At 48.5% G+C, this 6,907-nt stretch overlaps 1 protein-coding gene across 1 annotated transcript in view; it reads right to left on the reverse strand.

Annotated features, from left to right (window-relative positions):
- Nucleotides 1-6,447, reverse strand: part of TET1 (tet methylcytosine dioxygenase 1) — a 63,657-nt gene extending 57,210 nt beyond the window's left edge. Inside the window, 1 exon segment of the mRNA XM_042818546.1 lies at nt 6,373-6,447. The gene's annotated coding sequence lies outside the window, so the exon portion shown is untranslated.
- Nucleotides 6,448-6,907: the final 460 nt, after the last annotated feature.

Genomic DNA, 6,907 nt, shown 5'->3' on the forward strand with positions numbered 1-6,907 from the left:
AATGTATTATGCAAGAAATCACCTCTGCTTCATGATCATGACCACTACCATATTTGCCATCAACAAAACACCATAATGTTTATCCTAAGCTTTTGTCTTCAAATATGACTGTGATGAAAAAGCATCCAAACTCCCAAGCACAACCCATGCATCTCAGAGGAGACAACAGACTCTTCTGGCTCCAGAGCAATTTTCCGAAAGACGGGTTGCTTTTCCTTCTTTGTTTGTTTAAATATAAATAAATTCTGTTAAATACATAGTTTATCTCTAAAGGAAGTAAAAAAGAGCTCCTAAAGGAAGAAAAAGGAAGAAGAGTGCTGCCAGGCCCAAACCCCACCACTTCAAAAGGCAAGAGAAACTGAGCACTGTCTTCCACATGACCTCCATCCCGTGCTGAAGCCAGCAGAGAGATGTTACCATGGCTGGGCTTACCCACAGCCCAGTCTGAGCTCCACTGAAGGAAGGCAGAGCCCTGCTGATGCAACCCAGCCTACCTAGCACCTCAGAAACTCATAACACTACCATGGTGCCCAAGGTTCAGCTTGCGTTGGGCAAACAACGGCATGGGGCTTGCAAAGGGCAGGCTCTGCAAGAACACATCCCCAGACTACAAGAACCCATCTAAGCACAAAGGGTGTAGTAGATCCACCGTACACAGCTGCTGCACAGGACTACCAGCTCCCACTGCTCCTAGCCAGCATGCTGGCAGCAAACTCGTCTCTAATTCTGTCACAGCCATCAACAGGCTGCACAGTCACAATACTTGAAAAACCTAACAGTAACTCCCCACTCTCTTCTGAGCTTATTTAAAGCTCTTAGAAGCCCAGCTCATCTGTTCTGCAGTAAGCTGAAAGATCTTCTGTGCTACAAAAGATAAATCCCGTATGTCACGTGTCTATGTAAACATGCTGTGATCATTCTGTATCTCATCTGCATCTTACAGGAGCACACCAAACTAACATTAATGAGGCAGCACTTTTTCCATGCGCTCAAACATCATTTTGGAGTCAACATTGCAGTACAGCAAAAGGCTCAAGGCACTTCTAAGGTCACGTCAGAAAACAAAGCTAACCACTCACATCAAACAAGCTAATGGCATTGCAGGAGGAGACGTGACCCAGAGTGACTAAATACACACGTACAGCCATCCGTAGTTGCAGGTAATGCTTCAAAAGCCATTCCTAAAAGACCCAAACAGTCCTCACAGAAGTGCTCCACAAAAGTTGGCTTGGACACTGAAATACACCAAATACAAACCTGAAGTTAGAGTAATTTGAGTGCTTTCCTTCCCTTACCCTTTTCTGGAGCAGCATGGAGGAAGAGGGAATGGCCATTACCAGTCACTCCACAAACTGAGCATCAAAGAGGCATCAGCAGCATGTTAACAGGTCCATGAAACAGCTGCTGGCAGTCTGCAAAGGGCTGCCCACTTTCTTGTGGTTTTGATGAAAACAGGCTCCAAAGAACAGTCTGGAGGGCTGCAAAGCCAGCTGCAAACAAGCAGCAGATAGCCCATTGGTAGCCATTAGTGTACAGTGCTACATAACAGTGGAAGGAGAGGAAATGTGAGCCACTTTCAGACACCACAACCAGGAGAGCAAGGAAGAGCGCAAGCAAATAAGGGCCAGGTAGCATGGAAATGTGTGAATCATGAGGGGAGCAGAAGAAAGGAAATAAAGCCTTTTCTCTTTATCAGCTCTGAAACAGAAGTAGAAGGGGGAGAGAAAACAGGAGATCAAGAATGGAAACTGCAACTGGATTTTTGAAGATACTGAATGTGTTTAAAGCTTTGTTCATGCTACTTTTCTACATGAACATTTGCCACTGCTGTTGTAGAAGTTTGGGAAGCATATTTGCAATATTACCAATCAGAAGCTTCATTTATAACAATCTTACAAAACTTAATTTTTCTTTAAAATCATGATTATGTGATATGTCTTTACCTGCATTTAGAGATTTCAACACAGGTGCTTCAAGACTGAAGAAGCAAGATCATCCTGCTTTGTTTGTAACAAAAACAAAACAGCAACAAAACAAAGAAACAAACAAACAAACAAAAACTCCACACCTGTCTGGAAGGAATACATAATACTGAGGTAGTACTGTGATGGAAAAGGCTGGTGGCATTTGTCAGAGACAATACATGGGCATATGGAAAACAGTAGCAACTTTATGCATTTTGTTTCAATTTTGTCACTGGAAAGAATTTTTCTTTAGAAGAGATCTGGGCAGTAGCTCTCTAAAGGATGCATATCTTTTTTTCTTTTCTTTTAATACTGGACTCCAGTTTTACCCATCTGGAACAGAGCACCTGACCTCCATGGTGACAGTAGCCTCTTGGGAGAAATGCCTGTCAGCATCAGGGCTTTGCTTCCCCTTGAAGAAACCCCCATACTCCTGATGAGTTCTGCTCTGCCACAATAACCACAATTGCTAGATTAAAAAAAAAAAAAGAAGAAAAGAAAAGAAAGAAAAAACAAAGTTTCTAGTAAAACTACTTTTATGTTGTTGCTGTTATGTTTACTTTGCCACATCCAGCATCCCAGAATTAGGTAGCTACAAGCTCAGTATCCAAGATTTGTTTTCTGTAGCACTACAGAATGTTTTACCCTCCCTTTTCCATGTAAATGGCAGGCAGTGCTGTCGTGTTGATGCCTGCAGGAGTTGCAAATTGCCTCATGTAACTTCTTCGGGACAGTCACATTTCAAACCAAGAAATCCTATTACCAAAACACCCATGTCAATTGCAGGATTATCAAATACAAATCTAATGGCTTAACGCAATAACTTGTAAGTTCTCATCATCCTGGAGAGGAAAACTGACTTCAGTGGTCTCTTCTGAATTCCAAGTCAGATGGGACCCCTCCCCCCCCACTCCCTTCCTGAGAGCAGAGTCAGTCAGGACAGTCCCTATAAAGTAATGTGGGTAATAAGTACAGGAGGGTTAGCAGGGAACTGCCCCAGACAGTAATAGTGCATCCTGAAGCTGATTGTGACTTGAGTTGATTCCTCTTTTAACTCATGTGCAAAACCAAAAGCTGGCTGTAAGGCCAGTATCTTAAGTTCTGCTTTCAGTAATAAAGCTGGAGCAATCCCACTGACTGCTATAATCCTCAGCAAATACTGCTAAAAAGCTAATCAAGAGCTAAATCTTTCAGTCCCAACTAGGTCAAAATTATAGACAGTTATAATGAGAATATTGCCTGCAAGGCAGTGGGGGGGATTTAACCCTATGGAATGCCTCCAGGAAAAACAATAAAAATATATTTTTTAAAATGCTTCTCTTACTTCCATTTTCTTTGCACAGAATAATAAAAAGAAAGGAATTTTCCTTTTCATTCATTAAGATCCTGTTTCATAACTAGGTGCAAAACTTAAAAATGAGTTTTCATAAAATGGTGGCGGGCTTTATCTGACATCAGAAAAGAAAGTAAGTGACCCTTGAAAAAAACACAACTGTATGGGAAAAATCACACAGCTTGGACTAGCTGAGCCCGGTTTCACTACAGCCAGAATGAACCAATTTAAAGCACTTTGTTTCAGTGTTTAAATGCCTTTTTAAAAATCACTTGAGATTAGCCTGGTGGGGGAACAAGACCTAGGAACTTTCATGAAAGCCTTTTTAAATAACAATACACAGGTCCCAAGCAATAGGGGTCACCATTTCACTTAGAAGTTGTCATACAACCTCTTATCTACATTTTTGAATGGAGAAGCATCTCATTACCAGCAGCAAGTGTTCTAAAAGGAAGACACAACAGACACTGGAAGACAGAAACTAGAAAAGCTGACCCTATGCAATGCACGAAATCTTTTTTCAGCCCTCTTGGAGCTGTATCCTATCATCTAGATGTTCTTCCCAGCTGTACTAAAGTCAGCCCACTTTTCAATCTTGCTCCATTCTCTGTATCTACTGTTTTGTACAACACTTTGTATATGAAAAGAAGGGAAATGGGTTAAGAGGAGGGAATTAGCTTTAATTTACCCTCCCCCTTCTTTAATCCTTGAGTATCCATTTGGTTTTGGTTAAGAAATAAAAACGAAACTCAGGACCAGGAACTGTTTCATGCACGCTCTCACAGAGGCTCTCCCTTGGCAGCACAGCCCACTGCCTGCTGCTCACCGCCACGCAGCCTCTCGGAGCTCTCCTTCTGCAGAAACACTGCTTCAAACAGAGCTGCAGCCTCATACACCCTTCAGGAGCTGCTTTCTGTTTTACTGTGCATACACCTGCCACCTGGCTTTCCAGGATCGTTACCACTCTTGAGCAAAATGGGCATATTTTATCCACATAACGTAAAACTTCGACTTAAAACAACACTTTCCAGCAGTTTAACAGCAAACCTGGGGCAGGCACTGCAGGACGCATCTTGAAAGCAAAACCCTTTTCCTGCACATGTTCAGTAGGTTGTGCACCAAGACCTTTGCTTCATTCTACTTTTTGTCTCTCCTGGCTTCAGAATCCCACCTCTGCTCTAGGGGCAGTAGGTGCCACATGACTTAAGCAGGACTGCCCCCAAGTCCTACTTCCCCCACTGCAGGGGGAGCAGAGGGCTGCAGTGAAGCATGCACTCTGGCTCACTGAATTCAGCAGGAAGTGAGGGTATCTAGAATACTGCAGCATAATGACTTCAGTATAAACTTTTGAAACCTGCTCAGTGAGTGAATCAGGGGGAAAACACCACCAAAAAAAAAGAAAACCAGTTGCAAGGAACCATGCATGCTGAAACCACAAAACCAGATTAAACCTCAAGCAAACTACTGGCAGCAGAAATCTATTGTGAAGGCTCGCGCCACATGTGTGAGCATCACTCCTTGGAGCCAGGCAGAAGCGTGCCTCCACTTTAACCTGTTCTGCACAGCCCAACACTGACCTTAATGGGGAGAAATGCAAATAAGTAAAAAGATTTAATTAAGTTTTTGAGACTCATCAAATCAAACCCCTTCCACCATACAGCTCCAGGTACTTACTAAATAAAAATAGCAAGCAAAAACCCCTAAGCTAATCATATTCCCCCCTTAAATATACTTTTCTGGTGCTTTAAACAGTGCCTTTCTTTCTGACAATGTTTGACTCCCTTCCTTGAAGACTTTACCTTTAAAAACAACCCTAACTGGATCACCTTATCTCAAACTCAATTAAAAGAAGGGGGAGGTGGAGGAGAGAACCTTCAGGCAAAGATTAAGCTTGGAAATTTTCAGCCTGAAAGGTGTTCTGAAATGTAAGTAATTGAAAGCAGGAGGGAGATGCTTAGACCAGCTTCGGCAACCACGGGTTGCACGACAGCCACGACAAAATACCACCAGTGGCGATTGGGAATTACTACCCAGAGAAGTTTCTACAGAAGTCCCTGATATCAGCGAGCTCCTCGGTGCTCGCCACGAATTCCTCCCCGATTACCTGCTGAGTGCAGCCCGGCCCTGCCCGCTGTCCCCGGGCCCCTCCAGCCGGCAGCCGCCTGGCTCCCACCCCTGCACTGCCGGAGGGAGCACCGCTCGGGGGCAGAGCCTCGCTTTCTCCCAGCCGGGCACCGGGCTGCTGCCCAGCCCCATGGCCAACGCCACGCTTTCTGGGTTCCATCTCCACGCTTAATTTGCGTTGACTGACATTAATGAAAACAAGGTGATTACTGCGTGGAATAGCCCTCTGCCTCTCCACGAAAGTGCCTTAAAAAGAGCACGGAGCACTGCAAGGAAGAGCCATTACTCGGATGATTTTTCAAAATTATTTTTAAAGGTTCCCCCTCTAAAATTTAAAGAGACACCTCTGCCCCGTAAGCCTTCTCGGTCACTGGGAGCTCTAGCTACCCAGTTCTGCGAGTGCACGTTTCCTCGCTGCTGCAAGAAGGGCTCCGGCCGGACCCTGAGGCTGCACCGCCCTGGCCACGCGTGGCTGTGCGCGGCACCGCCGCCCGCTGCGGGAGCGGGCAGAGGCCGGGCAGGGCAGGGGCAGGCCCGCCGAGGCTCCTCGTGGCCCCACGGCCCGCAGCGGGGCTGCAGGGGGCAGACAAAGGGGCCGAAGCTGGGGCCGCTCCCGCCGCAGCCCGGGGCTCGCCGAGGGGATGCGGCACCCTCGGAGGAGGAGAACGCAGCGCGTCCCCTCTCCCCTGCCGTTTTGCGGGAGTGGCTGAGGGTCCCGGCTCTCCGGGCTAGGTGCCCCGCTCGCCCCTCCATCTCTCCATTTCCAGGAAGGCTCCGGCGCAGACCGGACTCGTCCTCCCCCCAGGCCGGCAGCGGCCTCCCCTCCCCGCCTCGGTTCCACACCGGGCCGGGAGAGAAGGGAGTATTGCAAAGAATAAAAAGTGTGTGGGCGGGGGGGGGAGGGGGGGGAAAGGGAGAAGGAGAAAGCAACGCGTCGTCCCACGTACGTACCACGGCTAACAGGAAGGGGCGACGCGGGCATGGCTGGGCTGGGCTCGGAGCGGGTCATGCTCACGCCTCGCTGCCTGTCCCCATGGCGCGGTGAGCCCAGCGCGGCAGACGGAGCCTCGGTGGCGCCGGGCCGCGAAACGTGCTCTCGGCGTCGCCCCTGGCCGGACCCTCCGGGAGGGAGCGGGGAGGGGGCGGCTCGGCGGGGCGCTCGCCGCACCGAGCCCTCTCGGCAGGCGGCAAAACGCGCCCTGGATCCCCGCGGCAGGAGCGGGATTCCCCACCCGCCCCCGGGCAGCGGGCGGCAAGGCGGCAGCGCCGCGCACCCCGGGGCGGGCTGGGGGCCGGTGGAGCGGCTCCTGAGCTCCCGCCGCCCCAGGAGTGCTTGAGAGGGAGCGGGCCCGAGGCAGTGGAAGGGAGGCGGGTGGTCCGTTCCGCCTGGAGCTCTCCAGCTGAGGAGGTGACGCAGAAATCACCTTTTTGCTCTTGTTTCGGCTGGAAGAGGGAGCTTCTCTCCGTCCTCCTCTCGTGGCCGAAG

The sequence above is a fragment of the Centrocercus urophasianus genome, unplaced genomic scaffold, assembly GCF_019232065.1.
Source record: "Centrocercus urophasianus isolate 14NV4802_14NV808 unplaced genomic scaffold, USGS_Curo_1.0 seq_17, whole genome shotgun sequence".
Lineage (NCBI taxonomy): Eukaryota > Metazoa > Chordata > Aves > Galliformes > Phasianidae > Centrocercus > Centrocercus urophasianus.